The sequence below is a fragment of the Lissotriton vulgaris genome, chromosome 1_1 (assembly GCF_964263255.1).
Source record: "Lissotriton vulgaris chromosome 1_1, aLisVul1.2, whole genome shotgun sequence".
In the NCBI taxonomy this organism is placed as follows: Eukaryota; Metazoa; Chordata; class Amphibia; order Caudata; family Salamandridae; genus Lissotriton; species Lissotriton vulgaris.
Window position 1 is genome coordinate 326,577,244 of NC_141685.1, and position 23,845 is coordinate 326,601,088.

The window sequence follows — 23,845 nt, forward strand, 5'->3', positions numbered from 1 at the left end:
AAGTTTCCCTATTCCGGGTGTTGATCTAAAACAAAATTGCCGCAGCTATGCTAGTAAGAAGAGAGGAGGTGGTCATCTACAACCACTCTGACAAACAGAGCAATATTTTCCAGTTTCCACTTTTGTCCAAAACTGGTATGGAATGGAGAGTGTATGATGAGCATGTGGGTGATCAATCAATCAGGATTTATAAAGCGCTGCAAATCACCCGTGAGTGACTCAAAGCACTAGAGTTGCTAACTGCTTTGTGGAGAAAGTAGTGAAAACTGAGGCAAAAGGAGTAGAAGGCACTCAGAAAAACAAGGAGAAAGGATGGAGAAAGCAGTAAAAAACGAGGCGAAAGCAGTGAGAAAATCAGGGGAAAGGAAGGAGAAAGCAATGAAAAACAAGGGTAAAGCAGGAGAAAGTACTCACAAAAACAGAGGAAGCAAAGTGGTGAAGCAGCCCAGGAGAGCTGGGCCTGAGGCCTGGTCAATGGGGTCGCACTGCAGCCTCCATTAAGTAGGTCCTGGGAGGAGGAAGGGGCACTGGAAGGTGGTGGGCAAGGCTAGGTAGGAAGTGGGAAGGAAAACGGGCGGCATATGGGAGCGGCAAATGAGGAAAAAGGAGGAGTGAAAAATGAGGGAAAAGCAGGAGAAAGCACTCCAAAAAATGTGGTAAAAGGAAGGAGAAAGCAGTAAGAAACAAGCATTGGCATAGCCAATAGATCTCGCCTTGGGGACCTTATACGTGTTAAGTTATCCAGCACAATATCCTTGGTACAACAACATCAAGTGTTGCATGGCTAAACACTAAGAAGATCTAAAAGGCGAGACCTATTGGCTATGCCAATGCTTGTTTTGAATGAGTGGCTCCTGCAGGTATGCCACTGTGAGGTAGAGATGCTGCAAGTCCTTTTACAGGAGCCCCTGTGACATTGCACCTCTTCAAAATGTATCTTGGGTCTGTTGTAATACTTCTAGCCCCTATTCCTGCTCCCAATGCATCCTTAAATGTCTCATGTACAGCCGGGGTTGACACTCCTATTACCGCTGCTCTCCAGTGCCACTTTACCTGTCACAGGTTGTGGTGGTGGTGGACGTGGTGGTGGTGGTGGTGGATGTGGTGGTGGTGGACATGGTGGTGGTGGATGTGGTGGTGGTGGACATAGTGGTGGTGGACGTAGTGGTGGTGGATGTGGTGGTGGTGGATGTGGTGGTTGTGGGCGTAGTGGTGGTGGTAATGGTGTTTGTGAATGTGGTGGATGTGGTGGTGGTGGACGTGGTGGTGGTGGACATGGTGGTGGAGGATGTGGTGGTGGATGTGGTGGTGGTGGATGTGGTGGTGGTGGATGTGGTGGACATGGTGGTGGTGGATGTGGTGGTGGTGGAAGTGGTGGTGGATGTGGTGGTGGTGGACATGGTGGTGGTGGATATGGTGGTGGTGGACATGGTGGTGGTGGACGTGGTGGTGGATGTGATGGTGGTGGTGGACGTGGTGGTGGTGGCTGACGTGGTGGTGGTGGGGCTGGTGGTGGTGGATGTGATGGTGGTGGATGTGGTGGTGGTGGACGTGGTGGTTGTGGAGGAGGTGGGGGTGGACATGGTGGTGGTGGTGGACATGGTGGTGGTGGTGGACATGATGGTGGTAGTGGATGTGGTGGTGGTGGTAGTGGATGTGGTGGTGGATGTGGTGGTGGTGGATGTGTTGTTGGTGGACATGGTGGTGGACGCGGTGGTGGTGGATGTGATGGTGGTAGACGTGGTGGTGGTGGACATGGTGGATGTTGTGGTGTACATGGTGGTTGTGGTGGACATGGTGGTGGATGTGCTTGTGGTGGTAGCTGATGTGGTGGTGGATGTGATGGCGGTGGACGTGGTGGTGGTGGTGGACGTGGTGTGGTGGACGTGGTGGTGGTGGACTTGATGGTGGTGGTGGACGTCGTGGTTGTGGACATGATGGTGGTGGATGTGGGGCTGATGAACGTGGTGGTGAATGTTGTGGTGGATGTGGTGGTGGACGTGGTGGTGGTGGATGTGGTGGTAGCTGTGGTGGTTGTGGACAAGGTCGTGTTGGTGGATATGGTGGTGGTGGACGTGGTGGTGGTGGTGGACATGGTGGTGGTGGATGTGGTGGACGTGGTGGTGGTGGACGTGATGGTGGTTGACATGGTGGTGGTGGACATGGTGGTGGTGGACATGGTGGTGGTGGTGGACGTGGTGTTGGTGGACATGGTGGTGGTGGTAGATGTGGTGGTGGTGGACATGGTTGTGGTGGTGGTGGATAAGGTGGTGGTGTTGGTGGCGGACGTGGTGGTGGTGGTGGACGTGGTGGTGGTGGTGGACATGGTGGTGGTGGACGTGGTGGTGGTGGTGGATGTGGCGGTGGACGTGGTGGTGGTGGCTGTGGTGGCGGTGGATGTGGTAGACGTGGTGGTGGCGGTGGACAAGGCGGACATGGTGGTGGTGGACATGGTGGTAGTGGTGGACGTGGGGGTGGTGGACATGGTGGTGGTGGACGTGGTGGTGGAGGACGTAGTGGTGGAGGACGTGGTGGTGGATGTGGTGGTGGACGTGGTGGTGGTGGATGTGGTGGTGGTGGATGTGGTGTTGGTGGATGTGGTGGTGGATGTGGTGGTGGTGGACGTGGTGGTGGTGGATGTGGTTGTGCTGGTGGACATAGTGGTGGTGGATGTGGTGGTGGTGGTGGACATGATGGTGGTGGATGTGGTAGTGGTGGTGGACATGGTGGCGGTGGATGTGGTGGTGGACGTGGTGGATGTGGTGGTGATGGATGTGGTAGTGATGGTGGACGTGGTGGAGGTGGATGTTGTGGTGGTGGACATGCTGGACATGGTGGTGGACGTGATGGTGGTGGATGTGGTGGTGGTGGTGGTAGACGTGGTGGTGGTGGTGGTGGACGTGGTGGTGGTGTGGACTTAGTGGTGGTGGACATGGTGGTGGTTGATGTGGTGGTGGACATGGTGGTGTTAGATTTGGTGGTGGTGGACGTGGTGGTGGACATTGTGGTGGTGGTGGATATGGTGGTGGTGGACATGGTGGACGTGGATGTGGTGGTGGTGGACATGGTGGTGGTGGACATGGTGGTGGTGGTGGACGTGGAGGTGGGTGTGTTGGTGGTGGACATGGTGGTGGCAGACGTGGTGGTGGTGGATGTGGTTGTGGTGGACATGGTGGTGGTGAATGTGGTGGTGGTGGACATGGTGGTGGTGGTGGCGTGGTGGTGGTGGATGTGGTTGTGATGGTAGAGGTAGTGGTGGATGTGGTGGTGGTGGTGGATATGGTGGTGGTTGTTGACGTGGTTGACGTGGTGGTGGTGGACGGGGTGGTGTTGGACATGGTGGTGGTGGACGTGGTGGTGGATGTGGTGGTGGTGGTGGACGTGGTGGTGGTGGACATGGTGGTGGATGACATGGTGGTGGTGGTGGACGTGGTGGTGGATGTGGTGGACATGGTGGATGTGGTGGTGGTGGGCATGGTCATGGTGGATGTGGTGATGGTAGACTTGGTGGTGGACATGGTGCTGGTGGATGGGGTGGTGGTGTACGTGGTGGTGGACATGGTGGTGGTGGACGTGGTGGTGGCGTGGTGGTGGTAGACGTGGCGGTGGTGGATGTGGTAGTGGTGGTGGACGTGGTGGTAGTGGTGGTGGACGTGGTTGTGGTGGCGTGGTGGTGGTGGATATGGTGGTGTTGGACATGGTGGTGGACATGGTGGTGGTGGGCGTGGTGGTGATGGACGTGGTGGTGGTGGATGTGGTGGTGGATGTGGTGGAGGACATTGTGGATGTGGTGATGGACATGGTGCTGGTGGTGGACATGGTAGTGGTGGTGGAGGTGGTGGTGGTGGTGATGGAAGACGTGGTGGTGGTGTTGGCAAAATGCAGAAGAATAGGAGGATCTTGAAGGGGCACATGGGAGAGCAGAAAGAGGCCGAATATAAGAAACAAAACAAGTTCTGAAGAAAAGAAAAGCGCACAGCTGCTATTGTTCACTATTCAGCTTAGCAAGTGCAGCTGTTGCGCTAGTTTAATAAACCTTAAAAAACATTGACGGAAGAAAGGCAGTGACGGGTGGAAGTGCTTAACAACGTAAACAAGCGGTCTTCACTGTCTTCACTTTTCAAGCACTCGCACTCGTGCTTGTGGCGGCATCCACCTTGAAAGTGAGCAGCGGCCATATGTTTGTAATTAACGTGGCCGCGCCGCTGCTCGCTCCCGCAAGGTGGATGCCGCCACAAGCGCAAGTGCTTGAAAAGTGAAGACCGATGGCTAAAGGCCCTCCTAGAGAAGCGCATGCGCGCTGCCTAGGCGAGACCTAAAAATCAAATACAGGAGAATGCACTCAGAACAAGCATTGGCATAGCCAATAGGTCTCGCCTTTGGGGCCTTATACATGTTTAGCCATGCAGCACATTACCCATTACATCGCATTAGCCAATACAAAATATCAACGTGTGTATGTGCATTGAGGACTTCTACGTAGCATGTTACAAGCAATCCCAAGCAGTGATGTAATGAGCAGGTAGGTCCTCTCTGTTTCCGAATCCCTACAATTCTTTTACTAGAAGCACTTCTCCGCAGTGCTGCGAACTGTGGATTTTAAAGTGAGTCCTCGCACTTCCATATTTCACTGACATCCCTGATCACAGGAAAAAAAGGTCACATGGTCTGCCTCAGCATGCATGCCCAAGGGAGCGTGCTCCGTTGTCAGAGGTCAGAACTGAAGCCTCCTTTGGAACTTCCGCCTGTTCTCAGCCCGTGGAAAGGCCCCCAGTGACCTAAAGCAGTCTAAAGTCATGGAGACTTGTAAATACCTAGAGCCAGGTATCAGCTTGTACTGCCTGCTGGATACGGAGCTCACTTTTAAAGGTGAAACGTGCTGAAATTATTGTTCTACATCAGTGCATCTGGGGATGTGATCAATTAATCAATAACTTAAGAAAATAGAGAAAAGCTTCTGGGGTTTTAACACTTCTAAAGCTCGCGCTATGTCACTGCCAAGGTAAACGGAGTCAGACTGTCCCTGAAAGCACTGTGAGGGAAACAACTTGATGCAAAGCTTCCCAGCGGAATGCTGCACATTCCTCGAGCACCAACAGTAAAAGCAGATCGATGATTACAAAACCCCGGAGCCTGACAGTAGGTGCCCGGCTCTGGGACAGACTCCGATGCAACGTACTAACCACTGAAGACTCGTACTAACATGGGGCAGCCTACATGAGCACCGATGCGCCGGCGAATGGATTATACAACAGCACTATTTACAGGAGCACTGTCTGGTGCTCAAGTAAAGAGCTCTGATACATTCGAGTCAAGTTGGCGCTATATAAAACTCCAAAGCAAGAGCTGTAAGAGATGTTTAACACGCTCCAGATATTTGGAACCATTTCTTTTTGGCTCATGTATAAGCCCCAATCTGCTGCAGTCTATTCACTGAAGCCTTTACTAACATGGTTAGAGCACTCCGTGGGTAGCGACTGTAAAAAGAATAACTGCGCGCCTCGCGCTGAAAGTTTTTTTTTTAAAAAGGCGTGCAGGCTGCAGCAAGAGAGGGAGGCGGAGGGGTGCACCGGCGAGTGGTGCGCGTGCGCTGGGAAGAGCCGTCTGCGGCGCGCCGCTGCGCACTTCCGCAAGGCGTATGCCGCCACAAGCACTAGTATGTGCTTTGAAAAAGCTGCATGGGGGCGAAAGGTCTCCTATGTAGCGCATGCGCGCTGCGGTGCAGAGACCTAAAAACGGGGGAGAGGAACGAGAAAGCAGTAAAAAATGAGGAGAAAGCAGGAGAAATCACTCAGAAAAATGGGGAGAAAGGAAAGGAAGATGAAAGCAGTAAAAAAACAAGGAAAAAGCAGGAGAAATCACCCAGAAAAACGGGGAAGAAGCAGAGTGGTGCAGCAGCATGGGAGAGCTGGGCCTTGGGAGTGTATGAGGGTGTGTGGTACAGGAATGCTAGAGGTAGCTGAGGATGTCTTGTTTTCAGAATATGAGGGCACATCGGCCTCCACGAAGGAAGGAAGAGAACGGCTCCCACGGAGGGGTGCGACATTTGGGCGCTGCCAGACCACAGGGCTGGAGGGGGCCCGTGGCCCATCCTACGGCGGTCAGACCGGGCCGCGGCGGAGGTGAGAGCAATGCAGGGGCCTGAGCAGTGCCTGCCTCAGCCCTAGAGCCTGGGTGAAGAAGCTCGGGGCGCACGGCGAGACTGCGGGCCCTGACTCGCGGGTGCCCGGTATCCTGCTGGAAGCGACCCGGGAGTGCGATTGTGGCCTTGGCGATAAGGACCTGGGCGATATCCTGTGGCCTGGCGTGGGCACTGGGCCTCCCCCTTGTCAATTCTAGAGCCAGGTGAGGAGTTTTGGGGGCACACGACTGGGCGGCTGGGCCAAGCCCGAGGGTGCTCATTCTACGACCGGGTGTAGCCCGGGAGACTATTTAAGGCGTTGGTATGCCTGCGTGGGAATGACTGGAGCTGCGTTGCCTGGGCTCCCATTGGGTGGGCTTACATACTCGGCAGCCATGACGAGGGACAAGGGCAGTAGCGGGTCCATGAAGCATGGGTCCATTTATAAGTTCACAGGGCCAGGTGGCAGTGCAGGGGCCGTGGGCGGCCAGCAAGACTCTGGACCAGATAACGCAGCTCTGAGGGCGGCAATAACCCAGTCCAGGGATATGCTGGACGCAAAAATCATTGCAGTAGGTTCGGATGTCACGTTGTTGCGCCAGGACCTGCGAAACGCTGTGGCCCGGATCACAGAGGCGGAAACACGGATTTCTGGGGTAGAGGACGATGTTGCAGCCCTGAAACGAAAGGTGGCGAGTATGGAGGGTATCCAGAAGGGCCTGGCGCTCCGTGCTGAGGATGCAGAAGGACGGGCCCGGCAGAGCAACTTGCGCTTTGTCGGCCTACCGGAAGGTTGTGAGAAGGGTAATATGGAGGGCTTCCTGACGCAGTGGCTGGAAAGCTGGTTCCCCCCAGATGCGCTTTCCAGATGTTTCGTAATAGAGCAGGCACAAAGGGCCCTCATGCAGAAGCCACCGGTGGGGGCACGCTCGCGGCTGGTCATAGCAAAACTGCTGAACTATCATGACCGTGACACTATCCTGCAGCAGGCGAGGGCCAAGGAACCCCTAATCTATGAGAACCAACGTATCCTGATATTTCCGGACTACACGTGCTTGGTGCAACAACTACAACAATCGTTTATGGCTGCCAAGGCGCGTCTTCGAGACCTTAAGCTCCCTTACGCTCTGCTTTTCCCGGCCCGTTTGCGGGTGGTTTTTCAGTCTCACACACACTTCTTCGATACTCCTGAGGAGGTATTTAAGTGGACTGACGAAACGGTGAAGGTGAGAGTACGCACACCGCCTGGATTGGAGTCGGACTCGTCCTTGAGTGAGGAGCAGTCGCAGACCTCTAGGAGGGTCCCAAAGAGGGGGAACCTGGAGATCCAGGTCCAGGCGGCGATGTACGTCCGGGGGTACCTTGGATAAAGGGAAGGACGCTTCTGTACAACAAACAGTTGACCCTTGACTTTTCTAAATAGCGGGCGGTGGGATTTGGTTTCCATTACAATTCTGCATAGTGCCGTGGTATAGCATGCTGTTGATGATATTGCCTTGCGGCCTGGAGGTGACTGATGAGTTGCTGTGCGCAAGGTTCAGCATGACTGTGGGTCAGGGCAGGGTGGAGGGAAATGCAAGGTGGGCGGACGTTCTTCCCCCCTAGTTTCAAGCTTGTTGGGGGTGGCTTAAGGTTTATGGGTTGTTGGGTGGGGATCCATTGGTGTAGACGGCCTCAGGTCCAGCGTTGGGGGGCACATATACCGCGACAGATACTTCAATGTTCTTAGGTATGGGGGGTACGGGGCGGGGTTTCTTGGTTCATGGGGGGGAACAGTTCTAATTGGGTGTGGGTCCCATGGTCCTATTGGGGTGTCACTGAGGGCTAAGTGTGTATCTACCACAAAAACAGAGGAAGCAAAGTGGTGAAGCAGCCCAGGAGAGCTGGGCCTGAGGCCTGGTCAATGGGGTCGCACTGCAGCCTCCATTAAGTAGGTCCTGGGAGGAGGAAGGGGCACTGGAAGGTGGTGGGCAAGGCTAGGTAGGAAGTGGGAAGGAAAACGGGAGGCATATGGGAGCGGCAAATGAGGAAAAAGGAGGAGTGAAAAATGAGGGAAAAGCAGGAGAAAGCACTCCAAAAATGTGGTAAAAGGAAGGAGAAAGCAGTAAGAAACAAGCATTGGCATAGCCAATAGATCTCGCCTTGGGGACCTTATACGTGTTAAGTTATCCAGCACAATATCCTTGGTACAACAACATCAAGTGTTGCATGGCTAAACACTAAGAAGATCTAAAAGGTGAGACCTATTGGCTATGCCAATGCTTGTTTTGAATGAGTGGCTCCTGCAGGTATGCCACTGTGAGGTAGAGATGCTGCAAGTCCTTTTACAGGAGCCCCTGTGACATTGCACCTCTTCAAAATGTATCTTGGGTCTGTTGTAATACTTCTAGCCCCTATTCCTGCTCCCAATGCATCCTTAAATGTCTCATGTACAGCCGGGGTTGACACTCCTATTACCGCTGCTCTCCAGTGCCACTTTACCTGTCACAGGTTGTGGTGGTGGTGGACGTGGTGGTGGTGGTGGTGGATGTGGTGGTGGTGGACATGGTGGTGGTGGATGTGGTGGTGGTGGATGTGGTGGTGGTGGACATAGTGGTGGTGGACGTAGTGGTGGTGGATGTGGTGGTGGTGGATGTGGTGGTTGTGGGCGTAGTGGTGGTGGTAATGGTGTTTGTGAATGTGGTGGATGTGGTGGTGGTGGACGTGGTGGTGGTGGACATGGTGGTGGAGGATGTGGTGGTGGATGTGGTGGTGGTGGATGTGGTGGTGGTGGATGTGGTGGACATGGTGGTGGTGGATGTGGTGGTGGTGGAAGTGGTGGTGGATGTGGTGGTGGTGGACATGGTGGTGGTGGATATGGTGGTGGTGGACATGGTGGTGGTGGACGTGGTGGTGGATGTGATGGTGGTGGTGGACGTGGTGGTGGTGGCTGACGTGGTGGTGGTGGGGCTGGTGGTGGTGGATGTGATGGTGGTGGATGTGGTGGTGGTGGACGTGGTGGTTGTGGAGGAGGTGGTGGTGGACATGGTGGTGGTGGTGGACATGGTGGTGGTGGTGGTGGACATGATGGTGGTAGTGGATGTGGTGGTGGTGGAGATGGTGGTGGTGGTAGTGGATGTGGTGGTGGATGTGGTGGTGGTGGATGTGGTGTTGGTGGACATGGTGGTGGACTCGGTGGTGGTGGATGTGATGGTGGTAGACGTGGTGGTGGTGGACATGGTGGATGTGGTGGTGAACATGGTGGTTGTGGTGGACATGGTGGTGGATGTGCTTGTGGTGGTAGCTGATGTGGTGGTGGATGTGATGGCGGTGGACGTGGTGGTGGTGGTGGACGTGGTGTGGTGGATGTGGTGGTGGTGGACTTGATGGTGGTGGTGGACGTCGTGGTTGTGGACATGATGGTGGTGGATGTGGGGCTGATGAACGTGGTGGTGAATGTTGTGGTGGATGTGGATGTGGTGGTGGCTGTGGTGGTTGTGGACAAGGTCGTGTTGGTGGATATGGTGGTGGTGGACGTGGTGGTCGTGGTGGACATGGTGGTGGTTGATGTGGTGGACGTGGTGGTGGTGGACGTGATGGTGGTTGACATGGTGGTGGTGGTAGATGTGGTGGTGGTGGACATGGTTGTGGTGGTGGTGGATAAGGTGGTGGTGTTGGTGGCGGACGTGGTGGTGGTGGTGGACGTGGTGGTGGTGGTGGACATTGTGGTGGTGGACGTGGCGGTGGTGGTGGATGTGGCGGTGGACGTGGTGGTGGTGGCTGTGGTGGCGGTGGATGTGGTAGATGTGGTGGTGGCAGTGGACAAGGCGGACATGGTGGTGGTGGACATGGTGGTAGTGGTGGACGTGGGGGTGGTGGACATGGTGGTGGTGGACGTGGTGGTGGAGGACGTAGTGGTGGAGGACGTGGTGGATGTGGTGGTGGATGTGGTGGTGGACGTGGTGGTGGTGGATGTGGTGGTGGTGGATGTGGTGTTGGTGGATGTGGTGGTGGATGTGGTGGTGGTGGACGTGGTGGTGGTGGATGTGGTTGTGCTGGTGGACATAGTGGTGGTGGATGTGGTGGTGGTGGTGGACATGATGGTGGTGGATGTGGTAGTGGTGGTGGACATGGTGGCGGTGGATGTGGTGGTGGACGTGGTGGATGTGGTGGTGATGGATGTGGTAGTGATGGTGGAGGTGGATGTTGTGGTGGTGGACATGCTGGACATGGTGGTGGAGGTGGTGGTGGTAGACGTGGTGGTGGTGGACGTGGTGGTGGTGTGGACTTAGTGGTGGTGGACATGGTGGTGGTTGATGTGGTGGTGGACATTGTGGTGGTGGTGGATATGGTGGTGGTGGACATGGTGGACGTGGATGTGGTGGTGGTGGACATGGTGGTGGTGGACATGGTGGTGGTGGTGGACGTGGAGGTGGGTGTGTTGGTGGTGGACATGGTGGTGGCAGACGTGGTGGTGGTGGATGTGGTTGTGGTGGACATGGTGGTAGTCAATGTGGTGGTGGTGGACATGGTGGTGGTGGTGGCGTGGTGGTGGTGGATGTGGTTGTGATGGTAGAGGTAGTGGTGGATGTGGTGGTGGTGGTGGATATGGTGGTGGTTGTTGACGTGGTTGACGTGGTGGACGGGGTGGTGTTGGACATGGTGGTGGTGGACGTGGTGGTGGATGTGGTGGTGGTGGTGGACGTGGTGGTGGTGGACATGGTGGTGGATGACATGGTGGTGGTGGTGGACGTGGTGGTGGATGTGGTGGTGGTGGTGGTGGACATGGTGGATGTGGTGGTGGTGGGCATGGTCATGGTGGATGTGGTGATGGTGGACTTGGTGGTGGACATGGTGCTGGTGGATGGGGTGGTGGTGTACGTGGTGGTGGACATGGTGGTGGTGGACGTGGTGGTGGTGTGGTGGTGGTAGACGTGGCGGCGGTGGATGTGGTAGTGGTGGTGGACGTGGTGGTAGTGGTGGTGGACGTGGTTGTGGTGGCGGTGGATATGGTGGTGTTGGACATGGTGGTGGACATGGTGGTGGTGGGCGTGGTGGTGATGGACGTGGTGGTGGTGGATGTGGTGGTGGATGTGGTGGAGGACATTGTGGATGTGGTGATGGACATGGTGCTGGTGGTGGACATGGTAGTGGTGGTGGAGGTGGTGGTGGTGGTGATGGTAGACGTGGTGGTGGTGTTGGCAGAATGCAGAAGAATAGGAGGATCTTGAAGGGGCACATGGGAGAGCAGAAAGAGGCCGAATATAAGAAACAAAACAAGTTCTGAAGAAAAGAAAAGCGCACAGCTGCTATTGTTCACTATTCACTATTAATCAATAACTTAAGAAAATAGAGAAAAGCTTCTGGGGTTTTAACACTTCTAAAGCTCGCACTATGTCACTGACAAGGTAAACGGAGTCAGACTGTCCCTGAAAGCACTGTGAGGGAAACAACTTGATGCAAAGCTTCCCAGCGGAATGCTGCACATTCCTCGAGCACCAACAGTAAAAGCAGATCGATGATTACAAAAGCCCGGAGCCTGACAGTAGGTGCCCGGCTCTGGGACAGACTCCGATGCAACGTACTAACCACTGAAGACTCGTACTAACATGGGGCAGCCTACATGAGCACCGATGCGCCGGCGAATGGATTATACAACAGCACTATTTACAGGAGCACTGTCTGGTGCTCAAGTAAAGAGCTCTGATACATTCGAGTCAAGTTGGCGCTATATAAAACTCCAAAGCAAGAGCTGTAAGAGATGTTTAACACGCTCCAGATATTTGGAACCGTTTCTTTTTGGCTCATGTATAAGCCCCAATCTGCTGCAGTCTATTCACTGAAGCCTTTACTAACATGGTTAGAGCACTCCGTGGGTAGCGACTGTAAAAAGAATAACTGCGCGCCTCGCGCTGAAAGTTTTTTTTTTAAAAAGGCGTGCAGGCTGCAGCAAGAGAGGGAGGCGGAGGGGTGCACCGGCGAGTGGTGCGCGCGCGCTGGGAAGAGCCGTCTGCGGCGCGCCGCTGCGCACTTCCGCAAGGCGTATGCCGCCACAAGCACTAGTATGTGCTTTGAAAAAGCTGCATGGGGGCGAAAGGTCTCCTATGTAGCGCATGCGCGCTGCGGTGCAGAGACCTAAAAAAGGGGGAGAGGAACGAGAAAGCAGTAAAAAATGAGGAGAAAGCAGGAGAAATCACTCAGAAAAATGGGGAGAAAGGAAAGGAAGATGAAAGCAGTAAAAAAACAAGGAAAAAGCAGGAGAAATCACCCAGAAAAACGGGGAAGAAGCAGAGTGGTGCAGCAGCATGGGAGAGCTGGGCCTTGGGAGTGTATGAGGGTGTGTGGTACAGGAATGCTAGAGGTAGCTGAGGATGTCTTGTTTTCAGAATATGAGGGCACATCGGCCTCCACGAAGGAAGGAAGAGAACGGCTCCCACGGAGGGGTGCGACATTTGGGCGCTGCCAGACCACAGGGCTGGAGGGGGCCCGTGGCCCATCCTACGGCGGTCAGACCGGGCCGCGGCGGAGGTGAGAGCAATGCAGGGGCCTGAACAGTGCCTGCCTCAGCCCTAGAGCCTGGGTGAAGAAGCTCGGGGCGCACGGCGAGACTGCGGGCCCTGACTCGAGGGTGCCCGGTATCCTGCTGGAAGCGACCCGGGAGTGCGATTGTGGCCTTGGCGATAAGGACCTGGGCGATATCCTGTGGCCTGGCGTGGGCACTGGGCCTCCCCCTTGTCAATTCTAGAGCCAGGTGAGGAGTTTTGGGGGCACACGACTGGGCGGCTGGGCCAAGCCCGAGGGTGCTCATTCTACGACCGGGTGTAGCCCGGGAGACTATTTAAGGCGTTGGTATGCCTGCGTGGGATTGACTGGAGCTGCGTTGCCTGGGCTCCCATTGGGTGGGCTTACATACTCGGCAGCCATGACGAGGGACAAGGGCAGTAGCGGGTCCATGAAGCATGGGTCCATTTATAAGTTCACGGGGCCAGGTGGCGGTGCAGGGGCCGTGGGCGGCCAGCAAGACTCTGGACCAGATAACGCAGCTCTGAGGGCGGCAATAACCCAGTCCAGGGATATGCTGGACGCAAAAATCATCGCAGTAGGTTCGGATGTCACGTTGTTGCGCCAGGACCTGCGAAACGCTGTGGCCCGGATCACAGAGGCGGAAACACGGATTTCTGGGGTAGAGGACGATGTTGCAGCCCTGAAACGAAAGGTGGCGAGTATGGAGGGTATCCAGAAGGGCCTGGCGCTCCGTGCTGAGGATGCAGAAGGACGGGCCCGGCAGAGCAACTTGCGCTTTGTCGGCCTACCGGAAGGTTGTGAGAAGGGTAATATGGAGGGCTTCCTGACGCAGTGGCTGGAAAGCTGGTTCCCCCCAGATGCGCTTTCCAGATGTTTCGTAATAGAGCAGGCACAAAGGGCCCTCATGCAGAAGCCACCGGTGGGGGCACGCTCGCGGCCGGTCATAGCAAAACTGCTGAACTATCATGACCGTGACACTATCCTGCAGCAGGCGAGGGCCAAGGAACCCCTAATCTATGAGAACCAACGTATCCTGATATTTCCGGACTACACGTGCTTGGTGCAACAACTACAACAATCCTTTATGGCTGCCAAGGCGCGTCTTCGAGACCTTAAGCTCCCTTACGCTCTGCTTTTCCCGGCCCGTTTGCGGGTGGTTTTTCAGTCTCACACACACTTCTTCGATACTCCTGAGGAGGTATTTAAGTGGACTGACGAAACGGTGAAGGTGAGAGTACGCACACCGCCTGGATTGGAGTCGGACTCGTCCTTGAGTGAGGAGCAGTCGCAGACCTCTAGGAGGGGGTCCCAAAGAGGGGGAACCTGGAGATCCAGGTCCAGGCGGCGATGTACGTCCGGGGGTACCTTGGATAAAGGGAAGGACGCTTCTGTACAACAAACAGTTGACCCATGACTTTTCTAAATAGCGGGCGGTGGGATTTGGTTTCCATTACAATTCTGCATAGTGCCGTGGTATAGCATGCTGTTGATGATATTGCCTTGCGGCCTGGAGGTGACTGATGAGTTGCTGTGCGCAAGGTTCAGCATGACTGTGGGTCAGGGCAGGGTGGAGGGAAATGCAAGGTGGGCGGACGTTCTTCCCCCCTAGTTTCAAGCTTGTTGGGGGTGGCTTAAGGTTTATGGGTTGTTGGGTGGGGATCCATTGGTGTAGACGGCCTCAGGTCCAGCGTTGGGGGGCACATATACCGCGACAGATACTTCAATGTTCTTAGGTATGGGGGGTACGGGGCGGGGTTTGTTGGTTCATGGGGGGAACAGTTCTAATTGGGTGTGGGTCGCATGGTCCTATTGGGGTGTCACTGAGGGCTAAGTGTGTATCTACGTGGTCCAGTAGTTGGGCCTCTGCTCTAAATGATCCCAGATGACGAATCCTGTAGGTGGGGCCAAGGGGCCTAGGCTCACTGCGAGTCCTTAGCTGGCATGTGCGGGGAGTGCCTGACAAGATTGAGAGGGGGGCAGTGTTACGGCAGGCAAAGAGGGCTGGAGCGGACTTGTTGATGCTACAAGAAACTCACCTGTCAGGTACTAAGACCTTGTGCCTTCAGCGATATGGCTACCATCAGGTTTATCATGCAGGTTTCACTAGAGGATCTAGGGGGGGTGGCCATTTTAATACATCGCAGGATTCCATATGTTCACTCTGCTCAATGGGTTGATAGACAGGGACGCTACGTATTTATCAAGGGTATGATAGGGGAGGAGCCCCTGGTGTTGGGTTGTGTGTATGCCCCGCCCCCTCTGCAATGGTCGCTGGTTGAGAAGTTGTTAGCGGTGTGGGCCAACATTCCTGATGCGCTAGCTGTGGTAGGAGGGGATTAGAACGACATTATGGATGGACACAGGGATAGGTATAGGCCCGGGGGGGAAGGGGCGGATAGGGTGCCACGCCACCAAATTGAGAGACAAGGTTGGGGGCTTGGATTGGGTGGACACATGGCGGCATATGCATGGCACTAGGTGGGAGTACACATATCTGTCAGCTGTTCATAAGTCCTTTTCCAGACTAGATTACATTTTTGTTCCCAGAGCAGTGGTTGGTAGGGTGGAATTGGCGGACATACTAGCGCGTGGACTCTCGGACCATTCCCCCATTACAATTGATGTTTGTCTAGACAGAGGGCGGCAGCCATTTCGGTGGCGCTTGTCCGTGTGGCATCTGCAGCACGCTGACTATCAGAAACATGTCCGCGAGGCCATTGCAGACTATTTAGTCGAGAACATAGGGTCCGTAGCCAGTGCCGGAACAGTGTGGGAGGCCCTGGGAGTGGACATAGCTTTGTGTGCGGCTGCCAGGAAGAGGCGCAGGGTGGAATTGATACAGGCTGAGGTTAAGATCGAGGCGCTGGAGCGTCGGAGCAGTGCAGAGGGCGAGGGTCCTGTGGTGGGGCAATTGCTTCTAGCGCAACAGTCCTATGCCTCTCTGTTATTGGATGAGGCGTGGTAGATATGGCTTGCAACACGCAGTAGGATATATCAGTGGGGGGACAAGTAGGTCCTGTGGTGGGGCAATTGCTTCTAGCGCAACAGTCCTATGCCTCTCTGTTATTGGATGAGGCGTGGCAGATATGGCTTGCAACACGCAGTAGGATATATCAGTGGGGGGACAAGTCGGGAACGATGTTGCACCGTTTGTGTCAGGGCACCTTTCAGGCGGATGCCCTACCAGGGATACTCCCATTGGGTGGCCTCGATTACGGATCCGAAAGAATAAGCAGAAGGCTTTGCTGCATATTATGCAGCCTTGTATGCCCCGAACGAATGCCTTAAGGAAGATGTGGTAGATAAGTTTATTGCAGATCTGCCACCTTGTGTGGTATCGGACGAGGTGCGCGAGCGCCTTGAGCTTCCGCTGACAGAGGAGGAGCTGGGCACGGCCCTGGGCGAGCTTAACACAGGGAAAGCTCCTGGACCTAACGGGTTCCCTAGTGAATTTTTTAAGAAATATCACCTACAACTGGGTAAACACTATAGAGGGGCCTTGGAGGAGGCCAGGGAGAGGGGTAGCTTCCCACCGGATTGGAGACACGCTGAAGTGGTGGTGTTTCATAAGCCAGGCCGGCCCCCGGAGCAACACGCTTCCTATCGCCCCATTTCTTTGTTAAATGTGGAGGCAAAAATTCTGGCCAAGGCATTAGCGAAACAGCTTTTGCCTCATATCGTGGCTCTGGTCCACCCAGACCAAGCCGGTTTCATGCCCCGAAGAGCAACCAGACATAACATTAGGCGAGCGCATGTAGCGGTGGTAGCGGTTCGGAATACGGGGGAGCAGGCGGCACTGTTACTGGCAGACATCGACAGGGCATTTGATTTGCTGAGTTGGGTCTACCTGTTTGTGCTCCTGCCTCGGCTTAATCTAGGGCCCCGCTTCCTCTCGTATCTGCGACTTCTATACACGGATTTGACAGCCTCGGTTCGTGTGGTGGGGGCCATATCCACCAAGTTCCCCATCGAGCGGGGCATCCGACAGGGCTGCCCCCTCTCGCCATACCTTTTTGCCCTAGCTATGGAGCCGCTGGCGGCGTGGGTGTGCATTGATACGCAACTGCGGGGTTTGAGTGGGCACCAGGGCTGTCTGATAGGATTGCGCTCTATGTGGACGATGTCCTATTTTTCCTTACGAACCTAAACTGGTCAGGGCCACGAATACTGGAAATTATGCAAATGTTTGGGGAAGCATTGGGCTGTATTTGAAACCTCGCAAGTCCACCCTGTGGGTGTTGGGGAGGCGTGCAGAGGTCGGGGATTGGGCTTCCACACTCCAAGTAGCCGTGGGTGGCATTAAGTACCTGGGGGTCTTTATCTCCGAGGGCCCTACAGTCTCCTGGGAGCGGAATGTAGCGCCGGTGTGGGAAGGGGTTCGAGCGGATATCAAGATATGGTCCCACATGCCATTGACGATATATGGTAGATCGGCCATTTTTAAAATGGTAGCCCTTCCCCGGCTGATATCTCAGTTGCAGAAACACCCTTTCCCCATTGCGCCTCATTGGTTCAGGCAGGTAAACTCCACACTAGGGCAGTTCCTCTGGGCGGGGGCACAGTACGGGTAGCACTGCGCACGTGTTGTCTGTCTACTTATTGCAGGGGCTTGGCGACTTCCGATATCCTCTCTTATTATCAGGCCTCGCACCTCCTAGTTCTAAATGAGTGGTGGTATGGGGACAGGGGAGACCCGGCGTATGCCCTGGAGCGTAGCCTTATGGGGCCTTACACACTACACACCATTCTGTATACGGGGCAATTGCGGAAGACACTACCACCGGTCACACAGGTGGTGTTTCAGATATGGAGACAGGCTCTGCGCCGCATGGGGTGGTGGAATACCCTGACAGGTGAAACCCCCTTATGACATAATGGGCGGTTACCGGGGCTAGCAACATTGCAGGGCTTCAGGGGTGGGACAACATTGGTATTTCCACGCTGGGAGATGTGTTGGCCGGCACAATGCTTAAGTCCTTTCAGGAGCTATGTAGGGAGTTTAGCATGCCTCACTCGCAGTTTTTTAAGTACCTTCAGTTCCGCCATGCCCTTGCCCCGAGCCTGGAGGGCCTGGAGTCCCTCCCCGAATTCAGCCCTCTGGAATCAAAGGTGTTTATGCGGGATCTGAAGACGAAAAAGATATCATCCATATGCCGATCACTTGTCACACATTCCTCCCCTACATTGCAGAAGCTCAGGAAGACTTGGGAAGAGGATGTGGGGGAGTTGGAGGAGGAGGATTGGAGGGAGGCGTTGGCAGCCCCTAGGGAAGCGGCTATAGGGATGCGCCTGCGGCTCATACAATTTAAATATCTCCATAGAGTTTATTTCACTAGGGAGCGGTTATGGTGGGCGGGGCTGATTGCATCTCCAGACTGTCTCAGATGCGCCCAGGAAGTGGGGACATTCATACATATAGTGTGGAGTTGTGGCTCTCTAGATCGGTTCTGGAATGGAGTGCTAGATTGCATGTCTGAGGTTCTGGGGTGGGAGCTCCCCCGTACGCCACGGCTTGGTTTGCTGCACGTGATGGATGAGGTGGGCGGTAATGTTTATAAGAGACATCTATTGTTGTTGGGGCTTACCTTGGCCAAAAGAGATGTGGCTAGGGCATGGAAAGAGCCCCTTCTGTGGTGGTATGAAAGGGTGGGTTGGACTTTTGCATGGGAATGGAGCAGCCGATTTTTGTAGCCCGAGGATGACCACGAAAGCACTATAAAATTTGGAAGCCCTGGGCGGACTTTCGGGGTCTGTGGCTTGAGCCCCCGGTGGACCGGGAAGATGTACTGGAAGGGCCATGAAGGGGCATCGGTAGAGTCTACATGGGTGCAGTCATCTAGATATATACTGGATAGGAGACACGTGACGGACCATATGCGACCTGGGTGGGTGGGATCCGGGAGGGGGGAGTTTGGGGTGGGGGTTGGGGGGGATCTAGAAGTGCTTTGTTTATGTTTGTTTATCACAGAAAAGTAAAGCTGCTTGCATTTCGCTTGATGTGCTATTTTGTCCTGCAGATATCTCTGGTGTGCAGAGCTCTGCGGAATATGTGCAACTTTTCAATAAAATATGTTTAAAAAAAAAATGCACAGAGGTAAAACCAAAACCTTAACATAAGGAAAGGTTAATAGATACCCATTTCCTGACTGATTTGTACAAAGTGAAACCAGAAAACCTGATGATTAAAAAAATAATACTTTTAATAAGTACTTTTCAGTGCAGTCCAATAACGTAAGAATTAATGTGCAAACTTCACGTGTTAAAGAAATACACTTTTTTAGTTTTGAAGCGACTTTGTTTTATTTTAAGTGATGTTTGTTGTGTGATTTACATAGCAAACATTTTCAGGACTCGGATCGTCCACGGGCTGTGATCCGAGCCAGACCTTTGCCTCGGCTCTGCTCTCCCCACAAAGTTGGTGGCTCGCTTACACAGATCTGTGTGCCTCGTATAGGTCCGCCCCGTTTGAGTGCGTATTAACCCTCTCCAGCCCCATACATAAACATCTGTTGAAGATTATAATTCCATTAAACATTGCGACGACGTAATAGGCTTTTCGATTTTTCCATGGTCTAGCTTAAATTTTGCAATAAATGTTCTTGCACAATCTCGGTTTATGTTAATTTTTTAAAACAGCGCTTCGAGGCCACACTAATATAAAAATGTGGGTTATATCAATACGTTTAGCAAAACACAGACGTAAACGGGGCTCCGCAAAAACGTGGCAGCGTGCATTGTTTAAGTTAATAATAATTAATAAAAAAAGCACCTCTTTCTCCCCTCAACTCGCAGTTTACGCTTCAGCAGGCACACAGACGCAAACAGCTCAGCCGCCTGCCAGCGGCCTGACGTCCTTACCTTCCTGCTGCCGCCTGCGCCGGGACAGTGTGAGAGGGAAAGTCTGGATTGAATAGCAATGCAGCTGCTCCAGTGGAAAACAGGAAGTGAGGGGGCTTCCCCAGGTTCAGGGTAAAGGGAGATGCCAGGAAGAATATGGCTTACAGATGTTGGACCGCAGAACCCCCACCCAAAGCCCAACCACATATCTTTGTGCGGGGAGTGCAAAAAGCTGCGGGAAGTTTAACTCCAGTTGTACATAACTTTGAGGAGACGGGTCGCGGTGAGGAATCTGTGTGTGTGTGTGGAGGGGGTGTCGGGGGGGGGGCGGAGTTAAGGGGCTCGTTCCGCTGTCATCACCAGTTAACTCTCTCCCCTCGTCTCAGAAAGCCCTTTATTTAGATTCAGCGCCATTAAACGCTTTGTTGAAACGAGCAACTATAATTCATACTGTATGCCTGGAGGGTGAATTGTACCCAGCCAGCATGATGTAAGCGCATTCCAGGTCATGACCCCCCTCCTCAGCCCCCCCCCCCCCCCGCCCCCCAAGTGCACTGCTGCGAACAGATGGCCGGGAAGAGGGACATACCAATAGACTTCTCTCCGGGATGCACATTATATGTGTGCATGGGCACAGACCACCGGCTTTAGTGCTGGGGGCGCACGGTGCCCAAATCAAATCAAGTCAAAGAAATCTTTATAAGAATGTATATACAAATTCATAAAAGATACACATTACAATACAGCATATAAAAACCGTGCACTGTAGATTAAACCAAATGTAATATATATACTAGATTTTAGATGAAAATGTTTGCAATAAAAGTCATTAAACCCAGAAATCAAAAGACATGTTAGGAGTAATAAAATCTTAAGAAACTACAAGAGGTAAATTTACAAGAAGGATCAAAGTTTAAAAAATATAACTCTATTGCCCTTTCAAATTTCCTCATAGCGTAGATGATCCAGATGGATTAGAGATTTGTGCCTACGAGGGGCCATTTATAAAAATGCAAGAATCGAACAGCATATATGGATATTTGATAGTTTCGTTAAAAAAGTGCCAACTGTTGATAAATAGCGTCCTGAGACAGGAAGGGAGGGCGTTATAAGAGCTTTCTAATGCCACTGTAATATTTACAGAACAAGAAGTGTGATGTCGATAATATTGTCAGTTTTTGGAAACACCACTAACTCTAGACGTAATCTAGTCAACAAGACCCTATCGTAAAAGCTTTTTACCCCAATCAAATAATCTTGTATCCCCTGTTCCACATAGCTCATGCAGTACCACTAATTGTGAGGTTTGCCTTTTCCTGATATTCTCTACAGACATTTTTCTTCTCCACTAAAATAGTTTTTATTTCTTTTTTGCCATATCGCAGAATGCTTTGGGGCTCTAGCGGGTTCAGGTCTTCCCCCAATTCTTGTAATAAGGATCTCACATTATGCAACCATCGGATTTTGTCAAAATGGTCTAGACCCAAGCAGTCTCTGATAACATCCCTGGTGAAATGCCACTTCTTCAAGGTACTTAGGGGTATATTCACAAGAACGTGTGATAACTACAGCCAGAGTAGCCTTACGCAACTTTCAACATCGCAGCCCATCACAGGAAAATAACCCTGTGTCAACGTGGAATTCACAACAATGCGGAAGCATGCGATAGTCATCGGATAACGCGTAAAAAATCAGCGAGAAAATCAACAAAACGCCGCAAAAATGCAAAACGCAAATGCAAAAAATCATGCGATGAGGCCAATCGCAGTACAAAAGTCATAGAAAACCATCCACAGGCCTGCAAATCCCACGCGTCTGGGGGGAAAATGCCCTATAAAAGAAAGGAAAAAAAACTGCGTAGCACCATGGATGCACCCGGACCGAGTGCAGAGGACAAGCCAAACCCCACAAGCCCCACGGAGGACCAGCATGGAACCCTGTGTTCGGGGAAGGGCAAGGACAAGATGAAGACGGGGTTCAGTCCGCAGGAAGACTGGATCATCGTCACGGAGGTCATAGGACACTACCAACAACTGTCCGTCACCTTGTGGAAAATAGAAAAATTGATGTACATAAGCAGCGTTCATTTGCCCTCTCCCGTCCCCCTCCCTGTAGGCACCACGTATACCCTGAAATATTGACCGTATCACTCCGCCAGTAAAAGCCCGTGCCCATATGTACATGACAGCCATTTTAGGCACCTTGGCCTCTTGCCCGCTCACTAGAATCACTGGCTTCCCTCCTGCGCGCATTTGAGCACCCCCCTCCCACTCTCACATGCATAGACCATGAAACCCAGCACTCTGCGCGACCCTGCTATGAAAGGCAACCCTCCTGCTTGACCCAGGCACCCCCCCATTTCCCTCTTGAAGAAGCATCCTTCGCCTCAGCTGACATAGCCCCCCAGCTGTATCTGACTGCCCCTGTTCTCTCATGTACGGGTCATAAGACCTCTCTCTCTCTGTGCGACTCTGACCCTGCGCGCACCCTGACCCCCTCCTTCTCCCTCACATGGACAAGTCATAAACCTTCCTCCTCTGCAAGACCCTGTCCTTGGGAGTCACGGCCGCGCCTGACCAACACCTCCTTTCCTTTCATGAATAACCCCTCTGTTAGCAAACCCTCCCTCCGCGATGGACTGTCCACACATGTCCGAGGCCATCGCCTAAGCCGGGAGACACTGTTTACTGCCCTTTATTGTATGGAGTCACTCCTCTTCAAAGGACCCACTATTGATCCTGGCCTCCCCACCCCCTGGGCTACGATCAGGCGCACACATCCTAATAATCAGCGGAACATTCAGCTGCGTCATTGCCCCCTCTCTTATCAGCAGGTCAAGGGTCCCTATTGTGAACACATGTGGGGTAGGATTGACACGAGGATTATGGGGTTGTCTTTTCTTTGTTTCACAATGCTGTGACTGTAATGCCAAGTGTTTTGTAAAGTATAAAAGACAGAGTCTCAGCTCACTTGTTAGAGCACCTCGAGACGATACCTTGTTGTCTGATCTGATGTGTTCTGCTCCGTCGGAATAAACTTCTGTTTCCTGCCTTCTGGTCTCCGGCGCCTGCCTCATTGCTTGGTAAACTTGAATGGTACAAGGGCGGTTAGCGCCGGGCAAATCTTGAGAAAGGTCCTAGCCCTACCTTTTCAACAGTTGGCGTCCCAAAGCGTGGGGCCCATCAGCGACACGTGGATCCAGTGGGAGAGGTCCCGATGACAGAGTGAACGACTGCAACGATCGGGAAGAGCTCGTGTCCGATAGACCCTCGTCTGACAGCCGATCATCCGACCTTCACTAGTTCTGAACAGACCTCTCTCGAGTGATCTACGGTCCTGACTGGGAACCATCAGGAGTGCCACGGGCATCACGAAGAAGAGAGGACGATCGGGCGCTGGATCCAGAGGACAGGAAACCGTCCATGCGGTCCGGGTAAGGTCGTGTAAACACGACGAACTGAGAAAAAATTGTTTTGTTTGGATAATACTAGTATTACGTTTTATTGAAACCTCTGGAGATTCGCTGTCTGCAAACGGAGAAAACAACAGGCTCTCTCTTTGCAAACAGTGAAGGATAGGTAACGCAGACTTTTGTCCCCGTTGTAATCCGTCGTGCCTATCTTCCTCCCCCACTGTTTCCCGAACTGTCGTTCGTGGATTATTGTCTGGAGATTCTTTTTCTGCAAACAGGGAAGAACAAGGTCTCTCTTTGCAGGGAGAGAAAGAGTAGGTAACGATAACTTTTCGTGCCCACTTATTCTCCCCACTGAATTGTTTTGATTGACCGATTATTCGGTATTGGTTCGTTTGAGGTATTCACCGCCGCCAAACAACGGAGAATAGAAATATTCTGCCTAGTCTTTGCCCGCTGTGATAAGATAGGTAATGCAGACCTTTGTCCCCGTTGTAATCCGTCATGCCTATCTTCTCCCCACTGGTTGGTAGCCTGTTTAGCCCGGACCGCTTATTAGAGATGAACCATCCAGCTCCACTGGAGGGTACACCTAATAAGGACATGTTCATTAAGTGTGGACTAGTCGCTATAGCTTATAATAGGTTATGGCATAAAAATACAAGAAAAAGAGTTGAGCGAAATCAGTAGGCCACTGATGAGTTATCAACTTCGCTAAAAATAAAATAAGAAACGTTAGAAATAACTCGCAATAAGAAATATAAAAATGGCGAGGGAAGACAAGCTTGACAGCAAGACAGCCACGAGGTAGCTAGGTTACTCTGCCTACTCCTGCTCCAAACATGTCTGCTTCATTGCCCACGACGCCCAAAATAACGGTCACATGAAATAGATACAAATGAATAGGTACCTACCCCCATTCCGGAAGCTCCCGAAGTGCAGCGGGTCCGCGGTTACGCCCATCCGGAAGG

The 23,845-nt window shown here is 53.0% G+C and overlaps 1 protein-coding gene across 1 annotated transcript in view; it reads right to left on the bottom strand.

The window, feature by feature from the left end:
- LOC147747121 (voltage-gated potassium channel KCNC1-like) overlaps nt 1-19,768 on the bottom strand; it is a 78,513-nt gene extending 58,745 nt beyond the window's left edge. Inside the window, exon 1 of the mRNA XM_086952373.1 lies at nt 19,484-19,768. The gene's annotated coding sequence lies outside the window, so the exon portion shown is untranslated. The remainder of the gene's footprint in view (nt 1-19,483) is intronic.
- Nucleotides 19,769-23,845: the final 4,077 nt, after the last annotated feature.